The sequence below is a fragment of the Symphalangus syndactylus genome, chromosome 12 (genome assembly GCF_028878055.3).
Source record: "Symphalangus syndactylus isolate Jambi chromosome 12, NHGRI_mSymSyn1-v2.1_pri, whole genome shotgun sequence".
Classification (NCBI taxonomy): Eukaryota; Metazoa; Chordata; class Mammalia; order Primates; family Hylobatidae; genus Symphalangus; species Symphalangus syndactylus.
This window is the reverse complement of record NC_072441.2, coordinates 80,846,812-80,869,154: the sequence shown is the minus strand read 5'-3', so window position 1 is coordinate 80,869,154 and position 22,343 is coordinate 80,846,812. Positions and strand designations below refer to the sequence as shown.

Here is a 22,343-nt window from a genome sequence, read left to right as displayed (position 1 = left end):
GTCACTGGAGACAGGAAGAAAAAACTCGGCAAAATTAAGGAACCATAAGGCCAGAAAGTTGTGAATGTAGTCAGGTTGCCATATCCCCATAATACAGCATGGTATGACAAAGAGAAAAATGTGTGCGGGACAGTGGCCCAATTGCAAAAACGCAAGTCAGCCTGTGGGACTCCTGCTTCTTATCCCATCCCTAACCACCAATCAGCCTTTGAAGATAGGTTCTCCCTAGGGCTACTGCCCAGTGCAAAAGAAAATGGGAAAGGAAGAAGGGAAGGAGGGAAAGAAGAAAAAAAGGGAAGGAAGGAAGGAAAGAAAGAAGAAAGAGAAAGAAAGAAAGAAAGAAAGAAAGAAAGAAAGAAAGAAAGAAAGAAAGAAAGAAAGAAAGAAAGAAGAAAATTATTTCCAAAGGTCCAAAGTGTGCATTTTTAGAATAAGTAATTTTTAAGAATTGGAGGAAACTTTGGCAGTCAACTTCAGAACTGCTTCTTAATCAATCAAATTGCCCACAACTGTGAATGTGAGCTATAACAGAAGTCCAAGACTAAGAATTCAAGAATTAAGGATGAGAGACAGGTTTGGGGGTGAGTGAGCTTGGAATGGCTCTAGGGAATAGGCAAGGAAAGATAAGTCACAAAAGATACCAGTTTCATTTAACATGGATTTAGAGCCTGATTAACAGGTTGCCAGTTCCTAGAGCACCTGTTGGTGAGTATAGGTGAGACATTCCAAAAAGTAAAGTCAATATTAGAACAGAGAAGGAAGTAATGAAATAACAAGACAGGCAGGATCTCCTCTGGGAAAATGGGCAAAGATCTTTAAAAAAAAAAAAAAAAGAATGAAGAAGAATGTTTGGTAGGAATCAGTATAAGGAGATCATCTGGGCAAGTGCCTACTCATTCTGTGGGCATCTTATGATCTCATAAACCAGCTTACTTTATTTATCGCTATTAACTCTTATCAAAGGAGGCATCAATTGTTTATCTTTTATATAAAAGGCTGATTTGGAATTAACTTTTCTAGTTATCTTTTCTAGGTAACTTATGAGTGTCTCCTGAAGGAACCAGCCCATTCCTAAAGAAATATTGCTTGGAAAACCCAACACAGGCACAAAACCCCTGTACTCTTATACCTCTCACTACACACACACACACACACATACACACACACATACACACGTACGTCCCAACCACATAGAGACAGTCTTTGCAAAGAAGGGTGTCTTTCTTGGTTCTTTACCCAGATTCAAATCCAGGATTTCAGCATGCAGGGAAAATGTGCTCAGACATTTCATATCTGACTCCAAAACTCACTCACTGCCCACCCAGCTCTCCCTCTAGCCAACTGATGGAAACACCTTAGCTTATAATAATCAGAAAAGTAAAGAGTGTCCATGTATTAGAGCCCAGGATGAGCACTTCAGGCAATCTTATTCCCCATGAATGGGGACAAGCAATTGTTCAAACTGTGACCCATGCTTGAAGGAAACCCTCTCAGAACCTGACCCTTTTGAGTACAACCATCCTCTTCTCTTCAAACCCATTCCTGGTTCTCTGCATACAATCTTGTGTCTGGCATAATGGTCTCAGACATTATTCTTTCCTTCAAGCTTAAAGTTCCAGAATCCAATGCATAGAAGGGAATATTGTTTTCCAGAGGCCTAAGTAGCTTCGCTGCCAAAATGTGCTTCCTAAACAAGTTTGTAAAGTGTTCGCTTGCGTTTAAGAGAAGGGAAGGGAAGATGGCTTGATGCAGCAGGTAGGGAGTGGGAGAGGCAAACAATGAAATCAGGAGGCAGTGATATCAGGAATAAAAAGCTTTATTGTTACAGAGAAAATAGCTTCATAACTGAATTACAACACCTAGTTCTCCAAAGAGCTATGTCTGAGAGGGAAAGCCAGGCCAGAAAATATCACAGGCTAGACCTCAACCCTACAATGGAGTGAACGTGGGCAGGATAAAGAGGGGAACTTAAGGCATTTCCAAAGTCCTTCCATGGGAAATGAGAGAAAAGGAGCCTCAGGCTGACACAGATCTTCAGCACCTGGGCTCTGTCAGTCCTTCTCCTCCGTGCTCCTCATGGCCCAGGTCAGCAGCAGCCTCCAGAGCTGTGGCAGCAGCTGGAGCCCCCAGACTGCTGGCCACTGCCACTGCCACTGCCACAGCAGCTGGAACTCTGAGGTCGGCGTCGGAGGGACCGGCGGGGCCTGTGGTGGCTCAGGCAGCAGCCACCACCCCCAGAGCTGCAGCAGCCCCCAGAGCTGGAACCACAGCAGGAAGAGACTGGAGGTGGGCATGGGGCTGAACTCTGGGGAGGGCATTTTGGGGGACACTTGGGAGGACACTTAGGACTACACTTGGGAGGGCATTTAGGGGTACATTTGGGAGGAGGCTGGCACTGCTGCTGGCTCTGCTGGCAGGACATCTCTGTAGAAGCTGAATAAAGCTGAAAGACAATACAAGCCCAAGATCACTTCCTTGCCCTTAAAATTGAACTATAATTTCACAAGATTTTATCTCTAAGGTGACCAGAATTTATTATGATGATGATTATTATTATTATTTGAGATGGAGTCTCACTCTGTCACTCAGGCTGGAGTACAGTGGTGCTATCTCGGCTCACTGCAACCTCCACCTCCTGGATTCAAGTGATTCTCCTGCCTCAGACTCCTGAGTAGCTGGGATTACAGGTGCGCACCACCACACCGGGCTAATTTTTGTGTTTTTAGTAGAGATGGGGTTCCAGCATGTTGGTCAGTCTCGAACTCCTGACCTCTTGACCCACCCACCTTGGCCTCCCAAAGTGCTGGGATTATAGGCATGAGCCACTACTCCTGGCCTAAGATGAACCAGATTTTAAAAACCCAGTCTCCCAAGACCAGTAACAAGAACGATACAAATGATTTCCACCTAGTAACTCCATATTTTCAAATGAATAACTTGGAACTTCAGAAAGGCATCAATCCTTCATTCCTTTCACCTACCTTCCACCCTCCCCTTCCAGAAGAACCTTCCCCTCCAAAATCCTCCTTTATCCTTGTCTTTCTTCAAGAATGGCCTCAACCTCCACCCAGAGGCTCTTTCCACCCAAAACACCAGCACCAAGAGTTCATCCTGATCCTGAGAAGCACTCTACCTGGTTCAGGCACTGCAGCAGATCACTCAGGAGACAAGTAGACTGAAGTGCTGTCAGAAGCTTCTGCCTTTTATACAATTCAGTCCTGACCTAGCATCAGGAGGTGCAGACCATGTGCGGGATGCTAGAAGCATCTTTCATAAAGGCATGGGTGACTGCCTCCCCTCGCATCCCAGGGACCCAGTTCCTCCCTCCATAAGCATCTCAAGTATTAACCCACAGGAAGATCCCCTGAGAACTGCAGGCCTCTGGGATAGTGAGGGAGCTCTGTGAGTTGCACATGGCACTTATCTATCTCACAGGCAGCTCTACTATGCTTTCTATTTTCTGAGCTGGGCCAATATGGCTCTACGCCTCTGGGATGAACAGAAGGTCTCTTTTCTCTTTGGTATAGGAACTGAAGGAGAAAATTCCCAAGATGGAAATTAAATGGCCCTTTTTATAATAATAATAGAGATCCAAAATAAAATTGTAGGCCCAAGCAAATAATCTAACATGATTTTTTTCATTTCTAGATGATGCCATAACGAGAACTAAGAATGTTTGATATCTCAGTGATGTTATTTTAGGCAGATCTAATGCTGACAGTGTAGGTGGTTGGGCTTTTCTCCTTGCCTGAATTTGATGCTCCAAAAGAGCTCACAAACAATACTGATTCAGCACTAACAATGCCTTTAAAAGGGCAGAAGTCTAGGAATGGCTTACTTACTCGTGTTAAAGAAGGTGCCCTTGGCCAGCTCAAGGTGAGGCGGCAAAGACCAGGTGTATACTGAGGGTGGAGCAAAAGCTCTCGACTCATCTGGAGGTTTCCAGAAGTGAGGCACCAGTTCTGGTCATTCATAAGAGAAGAGCATCCAACCTGGGAAGGACCTCAGGAGAAGATTAATCTTTGGATGGAGAGGTGAAGAGGAGGAGTATATAGGTTTTAAAAGCCCATGGTGGGATCCAAAACTTATTTTCTCAGCAAACAACGTTCTGAGGGAAAGTTGGGTCCCCAGGATAGTTACCGAAATTGACTTAGCTGGAAGGGGTGGCCAAAATATGGCATATTCACATTGAAGGCTGCAGTGAGAGAAAATAAGACTGGTAGAAAAATGCAGTACCGTAGCTCCATGCTCATTGAAATGGGCTGCAATGAGAAGCATCAGCCCAGTTATAACACAGACCCTGGAGAGGGACGTCCAGCATCAGTTCCCACCCTTGCTCTCTCCACCTGTGCAACCTCTGACAAGTTACTTAACCATCACTGGAAAAGGGGGCTGAAAACATTCCTTATCCACTGAATAAAGAAATACAGACAAAGTTCTTAGCACAGTTCCTAGAACTGCAAGTTTAAAAAAGAAAAAACTATTCACTATGGCTATCCTTATTTCCGTAAGAAAATATATTCTAAATTTCAAATTACTGACCTGCCAATTTTGAAACCAAAACTAATTTTTATGATATCAGAGCTTAGACTTGATGTTTTCTTACAGCAAAATATTGAGTATTTGCTTGTCACTAGGGAACGAGATTATAAAGAAAGCATACTCATTATTTAAAAACACCAAAAAATAGAAAGAATTTTTTTTTTCTTTTTTTTTGAGACAGAGTCTCGCTGTCGCGCAGGCTGGAGTGCAGTGACGCGATCTCGGCTCACTGCAGGCTCCACCCCCCGGGGTTCACGCCATTCTCCTGCCTCAGCCTCCCGAGTAGCAGGGACTACAGGCTCCCGCCACCTCGCCCGGCTAATTTTTTGTATTTTTAGTAGAGACGGGGTTTCACTGTGTTAGCCAGGATGGTCTCGATCTCCTGACCTCGTGATCCGCCCGCCTTGGCCTCCCAAAGTGCTGGGATTACAGGCGTGAGCCACGCGCGCCTGGCCTAGAAAGAATTTTAAAATCACCTGTAATCCCATCCCTAAAATACTGTTACTATTTTGCTATTTTCCTTCCAGTCATTTTCTTCTATGTATAGTAGTTTTGTTGTTGTTGTTGTTATTTGAGTTTTGTTTGTATTTTACATAGTCTTTCTCATAGTACTTACATGAGTTTATTTTACTAACTTTTCTCTTTTTTTGCTATAAATTTATTTATTTATTTATTTATTTATTTATTTATAATTTCGCGGGATTTTATTATACAATTTATAAATGCAAACTATAAAAAATTATAAAATATATCTATGAAAAAAAGCATTACTATTAGGCCCACCACCCAAATATTACTACAGATCGTTTGTAAATCCTTCTTCCTACCATTTTAGGGGATGCATGTATTTATTAAACGAGAAGTAGAACAAGAATTACAAACACTTTGTGACCTATTTTCTCATGTCAAAAATTGATTTTTTTTCTATGCTAGTAAACATTCTTCTGCAATATCGCTTAATGATTACATGGTGCGTCAAAATTAATTTATATAACCAGTGACATATTATTAGCAGTACTATGCTCACTACTTGGTGACAAGATCAATTGTATCCCAAACTTCAGCATTATATAACATATCCATGTAACAAACCTGCACATGTACCCCTTGAATCTAAAGTAGAAGTTGAAATTTTTTTTTTTTTTTACTGCTTTCTCCAAGAGGTGGAGTTAATTTTCTTTTTTTTTTTATTGTTATACTTTAGGTTTTAGGGTACATGTGCACAATGTGCAGGTTTGTTACATATGTATCCATGTGCCATGTTGGTGTGCTGCACCCATTAACTCATCATTTAGCATTAGGTATACCTCCTAATGCTGTCCCTCCCCCCTCCCCAACCCCACAACAGTCCCCGGAGTGTGATGTTCCCCCTCCTGTGTCCATGAGTTCTCATTGTTCAATTCCCACCTATGAGTGAGAACATGTGGTGTTTGGTTTTTTGTCCTTGCAATAGTTTACTGAGAATGATGATTTCCAGTTTCATCCATGTCCCTACAGAGGACATGAACTCATCATTTTTTATAGCTGCATAGTATTCCATGGTGTATATGTGCCACATTTTCTTAATCCAGTCTATCGTTGTTGGACATTTGGGTCAGTTCCAAGTCTTTGCTATTGTGAATAGTGCCGCAATAAACATACATGTGCATGTGTCTTTATAGCAGCATGATTTATAGTCCTTTGGGTATATACCCAGTAATGGGATGGCTGGGTCAAATGGTATTTCTAGTTCTAGATCCCTGAGGAATCGCCACACTGACTTCCACAATGGTTGAACTAGTTTACAGTCCCACCAACAGTGTAAAAGTGTTCCTATTTCTCCACATCCTCTCCAGCACCTGTTGTTTCCTGACTTTTTAATGATGGCCATTCTAATTGGTGTGAGATGGTATCTCACTGTGGTTTTGATTTGCATTTCTCTGATGGCCAGTGATGATGAGCATTTTTTCATGTGTTTTTTGGCTGCATATCGTCCTGATACCAAAGCCTGGCAGAGACACAACCAAAAAAGAGAATTTCAGACCAATATCCTTGATGAACATTGATGCAAAAATCCTCAATAAAATACTGGCAAACCGAATCCAGCAGCACATCAAAAAGCTTATACACCATGATCCAAGTGGGCTTCATCCCTGGGATGCAAGGCTGGTTCAACAAACGCAAATCAATAAATGTAATCCAGCATATAAATAGAACCAAAGACAAAAACCACCTGATTATCCCAGTAGATGCAGAAAAGGCCTTTGACAAAATTCAACAATGCTTCATGCTAAAAACTCTCAATAAATTAGGTATTGATGGGACTTATCTCAAAATAATAAGAGCTGTCTATGACAAACCCACAGCCAATATCATACTGAATGGGCAAAAACTGGAAGCATTCCCTTTGAAAACTGGCACAAGACAGGGATGCCCTCTCTCACCACTCCTATCCAACATAGTGCTGGAAGTTCTGGCAGGGCGATCAGGCAGGAGAAGGAAATAAAGGGTATTCAATTAGGAAAAGAGGAAGTCAAATTGTCTCTGTTTGCACATGACATGATTGTATACCTAGAAAACCCCATTGTCTCAGCCCAAAATTTCCTTAAGCTGATTAGCAACTTAAGCAAAGTCTCAGGACACAAAATCAATGTACAAAAATCACAAGCGTTCTTGTACACCAATCACAGACAAACAGAGAGCCAAATCATGAGTGAACTCCCATTCACAATTGCTTCAAAGAGAATAAAATACCTAAGAATCCAACTTACAAGGGACGTGAAGGACCTCTTCAAGGAGAACTACAAACCACTGCTCAATAAAATAAAAGAGGATACAAACAAATGGAAGAACATTCCATGCTCATGGGTTGGAAGAATCAATATCGTGAAAATGGCCATACTGCCCAAGGTAATTTATAGATTCAATGCCATCCCCATCAAGCTACCAATGACTTTCTTTACAGAATTGGAAAAAACTACTTTAAAGTTCATATGGAACCAAAAAAGAGCCTGCATCGCCAAGTCAATCCTTAGCCAAAAGAACAAAGCTGGAGGCATCATGCTACCTGACTTCAAACTATACTACAAGGCTACAGTAACCAAAACAGCATGGTACTGCTACCACAACAGAGACATAGATCAATGGAACAGAACAGAGCCCTCAGAAATAATGCTGTATATCTACAACTATCTGATCTTTGACAAACCTGACAAAAACAAGAAATGGGGAAAGGATTCCCTATTTAACAAATGGTGCTGGGAAAACTAGCTGGCCATATGTAGAAAGCTGAAACTGGATCCCTTCCTTACACCTTATACAAAAATTAATTCAAGATGGATTAAAGACTTACATGTTAGACCTAAAACCATAAAAACCCTAGAAGAAAACCTAGGCAATACCATTCAGGACATAGGCATGGGCAAGGACTTCATGTCTAAAACACCAAAAGCAATGGCAACAAAAGCCAAAATTGACAAATGGGATCTAATTAAACTAAAGAGCTTCTGCACAGCAAAAGAAACTACCATCAGAGTGAACAGGCAACCTACAAAATGGGAGAAAATTTTCACAACCTACTCATCTGACAAAGGGCTAATATCCAGAATCTACAATGAACTCAAACAAATTTACAAGAAAAAAACAAACAACCCCATCAAAAAGTGGGCAAAGGACATGAACAGATATTTTACTAACTTTTCACTTAACATTTTAACATCAACATTTCCCATGTTATTCGTTGTTTGGAAGCATTATTTTTGGTAGCCATAAGAACATTTCATGAAGGGCACAGAATCTATTTATAAGTGGTTGGGAGCGTGAGGTCTTTTTTTTTTTGAGATGGAGTCTTGCTCTGTCACCCAGGCTGGAGTGCAGTGGTGCGATCTCTGCTCACTGCAAGCTCCGCCTCCTGGATTCATGCCATTCTCCTGCCTCAGCCTCCCAAGTAGCTGGGACTACAGGCACCTGCCACCATGCATGCCCAGCTAACTTTTTGTATTTTTCGTAGAGACGGGGTTTCACTGTGTTAGCCAAGATGGTCTTGATCTCCTGACCTCGTGATCCACCCACCTCGGCCTCCCAAAGTGCTGGGATTACAGGTGTGAGCCACCGCGCCTGGCTGGGAGCGTGAGTTCTAAAGCCAGTCTCTGGGTTTGAATCCCAACTCCCCACTTACCAGTGGTGTGACTTTGAACAAGTGATATGAGCTTTCCACCTCACTGTCCTCACCTGTGAAATGGTGAAAAAAGTAGTGTTTATCTCCTGGGGTCATTAAATTGAGTTAACATACCTAGAACTCTTGTAAAAGTGCCTGGCATATAGTAAGCATTCAATAAATGTTTAAAATGAAACCTGATGCTGTGTCACTTCTAAATTCCAGCACTCAGGGCAGGCCTAGATAAAGATCACAGGGTTGGGAGGCAGGTAGGCTCCTGTGGCCACTGAATCTCTATGCATCAGATCTGCCTCTGCCCTCCTTGTGGAGAAGTATAAGCAAGAAGGTAGAACGCAGGCTCTGAATTTCCGGAAAGGGAATCCCAGTAAAGTTAAAGGAATTACCCATTTAAAACATGGGTTTGGTGAATTCTAAAGGGAACAATGTCCATCCCCTTTTACTTATAATTGTTTGGGCACATGACCACCTATCTGACCATATGGTAAGGTCTTTAATGCAGGAATCCCTAAGGGGTCTAATTTAGTGCCTTGTAGGCAGCAGGTGCTCAGTTTTCATTTCCTTGTTCAGTTGAATTTACTATTCAGCAAGCAAGATGAATGCCTCAAACAAATCCAAACCCAGATTTTCATTAACAAATTCTAGACATTTCATGGGATGATAGAATAGATGTGGAAAGGACCTTGGCCATCATTGAGAGCCGGTGGTTCTCAACCCCAGTGAGATCTAGGCTTTGACATTCTCCAGACGTCCATCAAGTGGCTCTACTGCACCACTGGGATTGATAATTGCTGATTTAGATCATGCCCCTTGTTTGACAGAAAAGGAACCTGAGACTCAGAGATGGAAAGAGGCTTTCCCTGGATCACATGGAGAGTTGGGAGCAGAGATGGAATTCCAACCCTGCTATCTGCCCTCTCTCCATCATAGCACTCTGCCTCTTGAATAGTATTTTATTTCTTACTGTGATTTTTTTCTAGCAAGATTTATTTTATATGATTTGCTTGTTAAACATGGCTATTGAATTTGGAGTGAAAATAGTAATAAATATGGTGAATCACAGCCTGAATTGCACATCTGAAAAAATTGGAAGTGATCATTACCTCTACTAAATAACCAGGAATTGAGTACCAGTGTTGGAAAGGCAGCGTCTGGCATCACCAGGGATAGACGAGCTGGCAGACCCCCAAGAACTCTCCCCAGGGTGGCACTATCTGGATGACTGTTCCCTAGCCCAGAAGTCCGGGTCTTAGCCTTAGCATGGCTAAGTTCCTTAGCCCATGTCCCTGAGCTGATTAATCCTGTGGACACTGATTCACTGCACCTAACTCACAAGAGACTGTGACGACATCAACTTACAAAGAGAAACCTGAGTGTCAATGTTGGCAGGTACATTGTCTTCCTGTAGGAAAACTCCTGGAAGAAGTCCTCCTTATCTGCCAGCACTCAGTGAGCATGAGGTTGCATGACAACCTCAGGTTTTGATGGTGAGCAAAACTAGACATGCCCATCAGGTCATCTGAACACCACCAGCCCTGGACAGATTTGGGGGCAAAAACATTTGTCCCTGACCGCCCTTTGCTTCTCTGTGCTGGGCTGTGGCCTGGGAACTGTCTCCATGAGGGCCTTTGTACAGTGCTGCTCTCACCCACTGCAGGCTGATTCTGGAGTTTAACACTGGAAAGGGAATTTTTCTATTTGTCTTATTTCCACTGCTCACTGTTGCCCTGATGTAAAGTCTGAATAGTGTACAGAATAATGCCCACCCCTCCTGTGCATAGATGTCCACATTCCAATCCCCAGAACCTGTGAATATATCACCATACACAGCAAAAGGAACTTTGAAGATGTGATTAAGTCAAGGATCTTGAAATAGGGAGATTTTCCTGGATTACGCAGGTGGACTCACTGTAACCACAACGGTCTTTACAAGAGGGAGGCAAAAGGGTCAACGTCGGAGAGGGGAGATTTATCAGCAGAAGCAGAGGTTGGAGTGAGGCATTTTGAAAATGTAAGAAGGTAACAGAAGCCAAGGAATATAAGCAGCTGGGAAAGGTAAGGAAATAGATTTTTCCCTAGAGCCTCCAGAAGGAATATAGCCCTGTCAACAGCCTGATATTAGCCTAGTGACACCTATGCCAGTCTGACCTGCAGAACTATAAGGTAATACCTGTGTGTTGTTTTAAGCAACTAAATTTGCAGTAATTTGTTACAGCAGCAATAGAAACCAATTAAGAGGATCCTCAATGCCTCTGAGGCTAATAGAATGTCATCGGGCCAAGGGAAGCTCAGTAAAGAGGTGACAGAGAAAACTCTTACAGATAGATAAAGTGCTGTCTGGGTTGTCCCAGCTCTACCCCTTGCTAGCTATGTGACCCCTTGGAACTGTTTCCTCAGCCATAAAATGAGGATAATAACAGTGCTCATGGCCGTGCTTGTTGTATGAGGACTCCATGAGATAATGCCTGCAAAGCCCCTCGTCCTAGACTTGGCACATAAGAAGCGCTCAGTAATTTTTAGCCCTTCTTATTCTGGTCATTATTAGTCTTGTCCTCACCATCATCAGTGAAAACAGAGATGTCATGATGGATGCCAGTGCATTCCTGGGGCCCTCCGCTGGACTTAAAGCTCCCAGCTACTTATTTCCTGGACTGGAGCTTGAAAAATTCCATAGAGTAGGATGGACAACTTGCCGCCACTTTGGGCTTATTTGAATTTTCAAGATACTACTTGCACATCGTCTCAGGAAGATGAGGGCTTCTTATTCTTTAACATCTGGAGAGCATTTTACCATTTATGAGGTGTTTGTGTATTCCTTCCTTTACTGCAATCTTTTCAACAACCCAATTTTGTAGAAGAGAGGGTTACTACCCCTATTATTCAAAGGTAAAATCAATGCTCAAAGAGGCCAAGAAATTTGTCTAAGGTCACACAGATGTTAAGAGAAGTTACCAGGGTTCAAATCCAGCTCTTTGGACTCTATATCTCATGCTTGCTTCTTGAATCACAGTGACCTGTAGCCCAGGGTCTGTTCATCCTGTCAGAGAAGGAGTGCACAGACCAAAATCCCCAGGGGGCTAGAATATAATGCACAAAAGCAGTCTGTAGATGTTCTTCTTCAGAGAAGATACTGCAATATGGTCTTAAAATGGAGCTTTCTTCCTGTCCTAAGTGAACAAAGTGCCGAGTGGAAGGGCCTCTAGCAGTCTGGCTGCAAGCTGCAGACCTTTCTTCTTGCCTTCCTGCACACCACCACCTTCAAGTAATGAGTGCCAGAGACATGGGTGCAAGCAAGGACATCAGAGACTGACTGACTCATGAGCTGCCTGGGGCCCCCACGTGTGTGTGTGCACTTCCTGGAAAAGCCTCACCTCCAGGCCCCGAACCAGGCCTGCTCAGCCTGGCTGTGGATCCCTGGCATGTGGGATGCTCAGGTTTCCTGGGGCCCTTGCCAGCTACAGTGTTATCTTCTTTGTGGAGAGCATCTGCATAGCTGGAGCCTGGAGGCGAGGATGCCATGGGAGCCTCCAGAGTGAGTAAACAGAGAAAGGAGGATTCCTCCTCTCGGAGAGCAGGTAAATATCCGGGGCGTGGGACTCAGAGGGAGTAAAAATAGCCAAGGAGGCTCCTGGAAACACACACACCAAGGTACCTTGTTTTCCCAGATGGAGAGGATGGAGACCAAGCATACAGGTGACGTGAAGCAGGCAGCAGGGAGAGGCTGGCTGCAAAAGGGCCAGGCGTCCCATCACATCAGGGCAAGGATACCTCCATCCAGTGGCAGGTATACCATGTGCCTCCCTCAGGGGAACTGGGCTTTCCCTCACAGTGGCTTAATCTGCCCATTTGCCTTCATTGGTGGAGTGCCTTCAGCAGGGCTTGTTTTCAGTTCTCCCAGCTTACATTGATGACCTATGGGGATCTAGTCCTGGGCTAGGCAGTGGGGAGGCAAAGATAGGGAAGCCATCAGCACTGCCCTCTAAGAGCTGTCAGTCCAGTGGCGGAGACAGGTGTTCCCCAGGAACTGCAATACAAGCAGACTCTGATGGGTATGGACCAAAGGTTAAGCTAAGTAGATTAGAAAGGAAAAGGTGTACATCAAGTTACAGTAGTATAAGCAACATGAGAAATTCATTTATGTAAGTCTCTCTAAACATTTATATATATAAATGTATATATATAATGTACATATATATCATATATATTAAATATATATAATATATATTTATTTATATAATATAATATATATTTATATTATATATAATATATAAATGTATATATATAATGTATACATTATATATATATAAATGTACCTATTATATATATGTGTAGTATATAGAGAGAGTAGGTAAATAATCAGGGAAAAAAAGCTTGGATTGACCATATTAAGATGTTAACTGCAATTTCTTCTGGGTGGGGGATCATGCACATTTCTTTTTCTTTTGCTTACCTACATTTTCTGATTTTCTGCAATGAATATGCATTACTTGGATGACAGACTGTTTAAATTAACACAGAGGTACTAAATAGACTGAAAGGATCAGAAGTGACATTTGATGCTTTCATTTAATTTTGCAGGTGTTGTGGTTTCCACTAAGCACCAGGCACCATACTTGGCTCTGTAGGCATAAGGAGGAAGTGAGTTATACGCAGTCCCATTACTCCTGAGGCTCAGAATGGCCTTCCCTCTCTTCTCCATCCATTTACAGTTCACATGCCACCACCACCTACCTGGTCTCCAGTAGCCTCACTGGCCAATTTGCTTCTCAGATGTTTGATCACAGCCTGCACAGTACTGCCTGCTCCATATGTGGACATCATTTACCTGCAAGATCTTGAACTCCTTGGAAGGAGGAACTATGTGTTATCCTTCTATTAAATTCCCAAAGCATGGAGCTAGGAAAATACTGGATGCCTTGGGAACATGAGCTGAATGTAGCCAAGCGGAGGGAAGGAGACATTGAGGCCCACACAGGAGTCAGCCTTGGTGCCCTGGTTTCCTCAGGGTTCCCAGGTCTTGACTCCAGAAGGGACTGAGGATGTGAGTCCTGCTCTTCTCTGAGCCACTCACCTCCAGTGGGTTGTCTCAAACCATGGCTCATGTATGGAAAAAGCCAGTGTTTATTGAGCTGAAATTAGCACTCCAGAGGCAGGCCTTGCACCCACAAGTGGGAAAAAAAGTTTCCCTCCCCCCAAAGATACTATCTTCCCCATCAAGATTTCAAAGCTCAATTGACTACATCCATGCAAAGACTAAAGAAATTTAATTTAACTTTGTAAACCTGGGGCTTGGTTAGCTCTGTGGTAAGCACAGTAAATAGGGAAGAGAGAAAGGGAGTGAGGAATAAAAGAGGGAAGGAAGGATAGACAGAAGGAAGGGAAAAGAGGAAGGAGAAGAAGGCAAGGAAGAAATGAACAGAGATGGGAAATGAACAACAAATACAGTTCTCTCTTCCTACCTATAAGACATTCTACTTCGGGTAGTGGTGATTTTGTTGATAACTCAAAAACATAGGGCAGAAAGTGAATCTCACTTGTAACAAAGAGGAAAGACACCCACGTATCCTAGCAACTAGTATTTATGTCTATAGGTTCTCTTTCCACCCCTCTCCCAATCCCACCCACCTATGCCCGCCCAGCTCTGTGCTCTCCCTGCCCTGAGGTACCAGGACTTCTCTGAGCCTGCTCAGTCATGCTCCCGTGTCTGACGGGCGGAGTATGACTGAGTCACATTACAGGAGTCGGAGCAGTTTCACACATGGCTGAAGTCTCTAGGTTAATGATGAAATGCTCAAGAATTTCCTGCTGCCTGTGTGCCAGGCTTTTCACCAATATCCAAAAAAGCAATCTGGGAATGTGGCTACGTCTGTCCGAGGGTTGCAGATTACTCCCTCCAGGGAATTCAGTCTCTTCCCCTCTACGTATTCCCCTCTATTCATCCTCTGCCCCACCACCTCTGCCATGGCCTCCATCATAGGGACCTCTCCTCCCTCCTCCCAACTACTTCTCCTTTACACCTCCCCTCTGATGGCATAAGCCACATTCCACAGTTTACAGTCACTGATGCAAATAGGCCCCATCATCATTACCTCCTCTGAAGCCTCCTAATCCCCTCAGTAAACGTCCCCAAGACCCAAGGCTGAGAGTCATCTCACCTTCTCCCTCTTCCTCACCTCCAGGTCTAATCATGCACCCAGGCTCCTCCTCCCAGTCCTACAGTCTCCTCTCCTCAGACTCTTACCATTTCTGTTTCTAAAAGGTAAGTCTGAGCCTATTTAAAATGTTCAAGGGCTCCCTATTCCCCACAGAGGAAAAAAAAGTCAGTTCCTCCACATGGTGCCTAGATTCTTCATAATTTGGCAGCTTCTACCTGCCCAGCCTTATGTTCCTGCACCATACGGACACTACAGCCACATCAAATTATTACCATCCCTGAATGTGCCTGCATGCACCCTCTGCTTAGAACACCCTTTTTCCTCCACTCCTGCATGTTCTCAGGCTCCTATTCTCTAGGAAACCTTCTAAGACAGCCCCAACACTGGCTCCTGTAATGGAATGCCTCCCTGTCAAGGCGCCTGGCACTCTCTGTGCTCCCCAACAGGATCGCCTCTTTATTAGATTCTGAGCCTCTCCACAGTGGGGTCTGGGCACTCCTCCATCATGCTGGGGAATATCACAGAGGCTGTGTATCATCAATACTCAAAGGTGCTTGGAGACAGATGCTGGGGTTATTCATCACTGTGTATCCTCAAGGCTCAGCACAGAGTTCATGTCATTCAGCAAATATTTGTTGAGCAAAGAATGAAGGAATGAAAGACTGAGAGCTTGTCGTCATTGTCATGGAAGGAGGAGGCCCACAAGGCCAGCCTGGTTACTGTGCAGCAGGTTCTGACCTTGACTCCGTCTGATACAGGTGGAAACTGTGATGAAGTCACTTCTCATCAGTGTGTTGCCTTGGTCTCCCTGGGATGCCAGGCAAACAGGAGCTTTTAAGCACTGGAAATTCTGGATCCCTTATTAGACAAATTGAGTGACACCGGGTTCTGCTTGAGTTATTCTTAGACTCCACAGGTCACCAGGAGTCTGTCAGCGATTTGGCCCATCCCTCCTCATCCAGGGGATGATACTGGCTCCAGAAGCCAGAACCAGCACTCAGAACTCCAGCCACTGAGCCCATGTCCTTCCCATGTCTTTCCCATCTCCATTATCTGAACTGCCTCCTCAGTGGCCACATCTGAGGCCAGCGGAGCCTGGGGAAGAGTCACATAAGGACAGAGTCTTGCAGTGCCACAGAGTGTCCTCTCAACTGCTAATTGCCTAATTGAGTGACAGGAAGCCCAGCAGGCTTTAGGAAGATCTCAGGGGAAAAATGACCCCTGACTTCTGCTGCTGTCCCCCTCTGCCCCAGGCAGCTGCATGAGGGTTCAGTTACTGCCCTCCCAAGGGGGTTACTCTGTGGAGGACCTTTGGATGAGGCCAGCCCTCTGAACCTCTGTCAGTTCCCACTTGTAACATTCCAAGTGCTCAGGGTTTCTCTGGTATAGAGCTTGGTCCCTGGACCAAACTCTTTATGTACCAGAAAGAGTTTCTCTCTTTAGATTTCTGGTTTATTATTAAATCCTTAGAACCCAGAAGACGTTTGGAACATAGTAGATGCTCATTAAATATTTTTGGGAAGAGGGAGGAAGGAGGAAGGGAGGGAAGGAGGGGGTGAAAGAAGGGAAGGAGAGAGGGAGGGAGCTGATCCACGTGCCACTGTTTTAACTAGCTGCCACTGAGCTAGCTGAGAGAGTGGGGTGAGCCTCTGTGAGCATCTGGACAACTCACGCATGAGGCTAAAGCCAGCTTCCCAGAACAGAGGCGACCTCCCCTCAATCCCAAGACTCTTGGACACAAATGCTCATTTACCTAAGTAGAAAGCCTCTTGAGTTAGAAAACTTCACAGTCCATGGGCTTCCTTTGTGGTACACAGCAGGTGCCCTGGAACCCTTTGCTATTTCCCCATTTCAGCCCTGTCTTTTCCTGGGGCTTTCCATTTATATCTCTCCCACCAGCCATCTCAGCACCGTAGAAGTATCCTGTCTTGGAAACACTAGGCTCAAGAGGGTCACCTAGGTTCCACGTTTCTCACTGGGATCCAGGAGATAAGGGTGGTAGGAATGCATTCTATTAGAAGTGTAAGACTCAAGGACCAGTGGTGAGCCATTTGTATCTTTAAAGTGGAAGAGGAATCCGTTGAGCAGAGTGAGCTGAATAAGAGACAGGGAAATCTGCCCTTGAGTCTCAGTTCTGCCGCGTTCACTCTGCAACCTTGGACACACCACATTGCTTCTCTGAGCCCCAATGTTCTCATCTATAAAATGGAGGCCAACAATATGCTACCCAAACAAAGGAGATCACATATAGCAAAGTATGTGGTGATCCATAAAGTGCAATAATAACTATCATAATAATATAAACATAATCAAATGATGATGATGACAATTAAGGCCAACCTGTGAGTGGTGTTGTCTCTCACATAACCCCACAGCTTTACATGATGTCAGTGGTTCTAAGGGGCGCAGAAGGGTAAGGCCCACAGCAGGAAAGACCCCCAGGTGAGAGCTGAGTATCAGTGACACTTCCAGGCATTCCTGGTGCCTACCTGGAAGACAGCACTGAGGGCAAACACTGTCCTGCCCTAAAGAGCATGAGAAAGCAAGAATGAACCTGATGGCTAATCTTTGTGACCCTGCCTTGACCCCTGTAGGACTCCTCTTATGACTAGAGAATGACACCCTATTCTCACCAGCTGGTTCTGCAAGCCCTCAGAAACCAGAATGTCGAGTGGGGTGGTGCCTGGGTTTGGGCAGTCACTTTGCCCCTCTGCAGCAGTGTATCCTCCAGTGGAAGATGGGGAGGCTGGACACAATGGCCTCTATGAGCCCATCCTGCTCAGGTGGATCTGGTGGAAGTGTCTCGCAGGCTTCCCAAGGCCCTGTGCTCCAGGGCTCACAGTACTGAGAACTTGGCCAATACCCAGCACTATCGACAACACCTTATAGTGCCTCCACTCAGGGCCAAGCCTGGCTTCAAGCAGCTTCACCCTGGCCTTGCACCTACAGCGTCACATACCAAAGGCATTTGGAGCTGCTATCGGAAGGTTCATCCATCAATCCATCATTCAGTCCTCAAAATCATATTAAGTCCTGATAACACACCAGGCATCGTGCTCGACCCTGATGACACAGATGGAAATTAAACACAGCCCTGTCCTTAGGACATCCCCACTCTGTGTCAGGGCCGGGTTGAGGCAGGCAGACACATAGGCATTCACTTGTAAGACAGTGTGATGAGTGCTGATAGACGACATAGCACTCTTCTCTCTTCGGAGTTGCCTCCCACTCCAAAGTCCTGGCAGGAGACAGATGACTTCCCACAGACACCCTTGCCCACCCTTTCGACCTTCTCAGCTAGGAGCCAGAGAGGATCCCAATTTTGCCATCAATTAGCTATAAGACCTTGGGAAAGTCACTTTGCTTCTTGAGGCCTCAGTTGCCTCATCTATAAAGTGGGAACAATGATGGTTTTTCATCTATTCAGGAATCAAAATTTTTTTTTAGCAGGAGCTATATGCTAGGCTTTGGGAACACAGCAGTGAGCAGAGACATGGCCCCTCATCTCATGAAATATAGAGTTAATTAGAAAAGACAGACATTAAGACATAACATTAGTGCCAGAGCTATGAAAGGAGAAACAGGTTCCTATGGAACTACAGGAAGAGAATCTCACCCAGCCATGACCGTTCTCCCAGAGATACCACGGGCATTCAATTAAACAGTGAATATAAAAGTGCTCCTTAGGCTGTAAAGTGCTGTGTGAATATGTGCTATCCTCTCCTGGGAGTTTTTGCCTGTCTCACTCAAAGCTTGGGAAGTCAGAATATGAGAAAGATAAAAAGGAAAGCAAATGTCAATTGAGATAATTGCTTAAATAAATAATAGATATTGTTCCACTTGTTAGCAGACCAGGACAGGGATGCCCCCCAATAATAGTGAAATGTCTATTATTTCACTAGCATGCCCAGGGTGGCACAGCTCAGGGTCAGACGTGAAGGTTAACCATGTCCCTCTCCACTGCTCCATAGTAAACAGGAAAACAATTCTCCTCCTTAGTGTTTCCACCTCCAGCCCTGTTCCTCAACTTCTGGTTAGAAGCGAAGGCACAGACCAACTCCCAGCCAAGATGCTCAGAGAGGGCAGAGGTCCACCCAGGAGAATGGACAGCAAGGCAGGTAATTGTTGCCAGGCAGAGCTCAATCTGCCTCCTCTGATGGGACTGCATCCATACTAATGGCCGTACTAACTCTGGAGGGAAGACATCCCTAGCCAAGCTGTGAGCTGAATCCAGTTGAATCCAGCTATGGTAGACAATGGCTGGACAGATACGGAAACTGAGGTTCAGAGAGGAGAAGTGGATGGTTGCAGCAAAAAAACTATGAGTGCCAGTGCCCTGTTTCTGAGTCTTCTGGTATCAGCAACACTCTGAAGTGGTTTGGGGAGGCAGACCTTCCCCTCGTGGTCTTCTCAGATCTGGGCATCTCACCTTTGGCCAACGTCCTCAGGCTCTCTTCATTTTCTCCTGTCCATTCAAAATCCAGTCTCTGTAAACCATCTGAAACTTACTCACAATTAAGCATGGCCCTTGCCTGGGGAATATATCTGTGCTTCAGTAGATACCAACTCTCAAGATAAAGGAATGAATTTATAATCATTGGGTTTCAGGCCTAAGCCCTAGAAGGAGTGCTGGGCAGTGGTATATGCGGTGGTCAGGGTCGATTTCTCCCCAGATGAGAGAACGGAGACCCACAGCCAGAACAGAGATGCAGCTGGCCTTCGGTCACACGGCTAGAAAGTAGCAGGCCCAGAACCCATGTTTGCTGAATTTCAGCCCCTTCAAGAAAACCACAGATGCTGTAACTCTCAGTGGAGCTAGAGAAGACCCTTCGCCAGCTGGAGAGGTCCCGCAAGGGACAGCAATCCTGTCCCATATGACAAGGGGGAAACTAGGGATGAGGGATATAAACCTGCTCTCCCAGGACTCTTGGAGTTGAGAGGAATTTTGGTCTTCATTCAGGGCTGTCCAGTGAAGTCACCCCAGGTCACTTTCTGAACAGCCTAAGTACAAACACAAATCCTAAATCTCCCAGAGCCCAGACTCAGGCTCTCTGAGTTGTCACTCTCGTTGAGACACCCCCTGGTGGTGTGGTAGGAAAATCCTTTTGACTCTCTGGCCTGTGATCTCAGGGAAGTTATTTAATCTCTCTCAGCCTCAGTTTCTATATCTGTAATGATGGAAAAAATACTGCCTAATATTTGGGGATTGGTCTGAGAATAAACTAGACTGCAAATCTAAACTTACTAGCACGGAGCCTGACACAGGGAAGTCATTCAATGTGTGTTTCTTTCCCCCTCCTTAACCTCTTCCTTTTATAATAGTGATGCAGCATACTTCATAGACTTAGCTTAAATAATGTCAGAGATGTGAAGTAGACAAGACCTATTGAAGATGGAATCTGTTTTTTTGTTTTTTGTTTTTTTTTTTTTTGAGATGGAGTCTCGTTCTGTTGCCAGGCTGGAGTGCAGTGGCGTGATCTTGGCTCACTGCAACCTCTGACTTCCTGGTTCAAGCAATTCTCCTTCCTCTGCCTCCCGAAGAGCTGGGATTACAGGCATCTACCACCGCGCCCATTTTCATGTATTTTTCTTAGAGATGTGGTTTCATCACGTTGACAAGGAGGGTCTCGATCTCCTGACCTCGTGATCTGCCCGCCTTGGCCTCCCAAAGTGCTGGGATTACAGGCATCTACCACCGCGCCCATTTTCATGTATTTTTCTTAGAGATGTGGTTTCATCACGTTGACAAGGAGGGTCTCGATCTCCTGACCTCGTGATCTGGCCGCCTTGGCCTCCCAAAGTGCTGGGATTACAGGCATGAGCCACTGCACCCAGCCAAAGTTGGAATCTTAAAAGAAAACTCAGGGAATCTCTATTAAAATAGGTCCCTGCTTCCTTGGGACTGAAACATCACAGAACCTCGCCCTGTCAGTCCTTGCAATAATTATAGGAGTCAAGATGTTTGGGGGCCTTGGATTTGAACCTTAAGTTTTTGACTGTGAAATGAGAAGAGAGGTCAATAACTCAGCAAATATTTATTAAGCTTCAAATGTCTCCCAAACACCAAGAACAAGGCTGAGTGAGGAAAGAGAGACTAAAGGAATGGACATGAAAATGGGCAAGACACACTCCCTGCCACATAGGAACATACAAGCTGGACATGGAAGTCAGGACACACACAAGGGAGCTACACAGCCAGAGGTGAAGAGCACAGACTCAGGAGCCAGTGTGTGGGTTTGAGCCCTAACTCAATTTTTTACTTTCTTTTTTTTTTTCTTTGAGACGGAGTCTCACTCTGTCGCCCAGGCTGGAGTGCAGTGGCGCGATCTCGGCTCACTGCGAGTTCCACCTCCCGGGTTCACGTCATTCTCATGCCTCAGCCTCCCAAGTAGCTGGGACTACAGGTGCCTGCCACCAAGCCCGGCTAATTTTTTGTATTTTTAGTGGAGACGGGGTTTCACCATGTTAGCCAGGACGGTCTCGATCTCCTGACCTCGTGATCTGCCCGCCTCGGCTTCCCAAAGTGCTGGGATTACAGCCATAAGCCACCGAGTCCTGCCTATTTTTTACTTTCTTTTGGGACAATGTCTCACTCTGTCACCCAGGCTGGAGTGCAGTGGTGCAGTCATGACTCACTGCAGCCTCGACTTCCTGGGCTCAGGTGATCCTCCAGCTTCAGCCTCCCTAGTAGCTGGGACTATAGGTGCACACAAACACATCTGGATAATTTTTTTGTATTTTTTGTAGAGTTGGGGTTTCACCATGTTGCCCAGGCTGGTCTCCAACTCCTGGGCTCAAGCTGTCTGCCCGCCTTGGCCTGCCAAAGTGCTGGGATTACAGATGTGAGCCACTGCGACTTGCCCCCAACTCACCTTTGGGCAAGATACTTACCTTATCTGGAATGAACTTGGTTTCTATAAAATAAGGACAATAAGAAGGTCAATTAACTGGGTTGTTGAGGTGTGTGTGTGTGTGTGTGTGTGTGTTAAAATATAATAAATATTTTATAGGGACAAGCCTGGCTTAGGCTGTATGTGTGTGTGTTAATTTATATAAGATATAATAAAAATAAAGTATGAAATTAAAATATTATTTACAATATAGAAATTTATTAAAGCACTTTAAATGGTACCTGGCACATAATAATCACATATAAGTTTTGCTACGTTAACCAGATACACCACATAAAAAGCAGACCAGAGTTGCATGCTTTGTAGAGGAAAACACAGTTGACTCTGATTACTTGGGATTGACAGCACCCCATCAGGTCTTGAAAGAAAAGGGGATTTACAGTGACCTCTGCAGCAGCTTCCTGCTCTTCGCCTATCCTCATCACTGGAGCCCAGCAAAATCTCCAGGGTGTACTGCCAGTTCTGAACTCCTGCCTCTGATTCTGTCGCCCCCTACCATCCCATGTGTGTAAGGCAAATTGGACACTCCACCTCTCCCTCAGTGCAGAGAAGTGCTAAAACCCTAATCCAAGGGTTTACAGC

General features: G+C 44.8%; 1 long non-coding RNA gene across 1 annotated transcript; it reads right to left on the bottom strand.

Moving 5' to 3' along the window:
• Positions 1 to 1,800: 1,800 nt before the first annotated feature.
• Positions 1,801 to 21,760, bottom strand: LOC134734330 (uncharacterized). Its single transcript, XR_010117573.1, has 3 exons — positions 21,742 to 21,760; positions 8,699 to 8,751; positions 1,801 to 2,443 (listed from the first exon to the last, which is right to left on the bottom strand). It is a non-coding gene; the product is annotated as an uncharacterized lncRNA (long non-coding RNA).
• Positions 21,761 to 22,343: the final 583 nt, after the last annotated feature.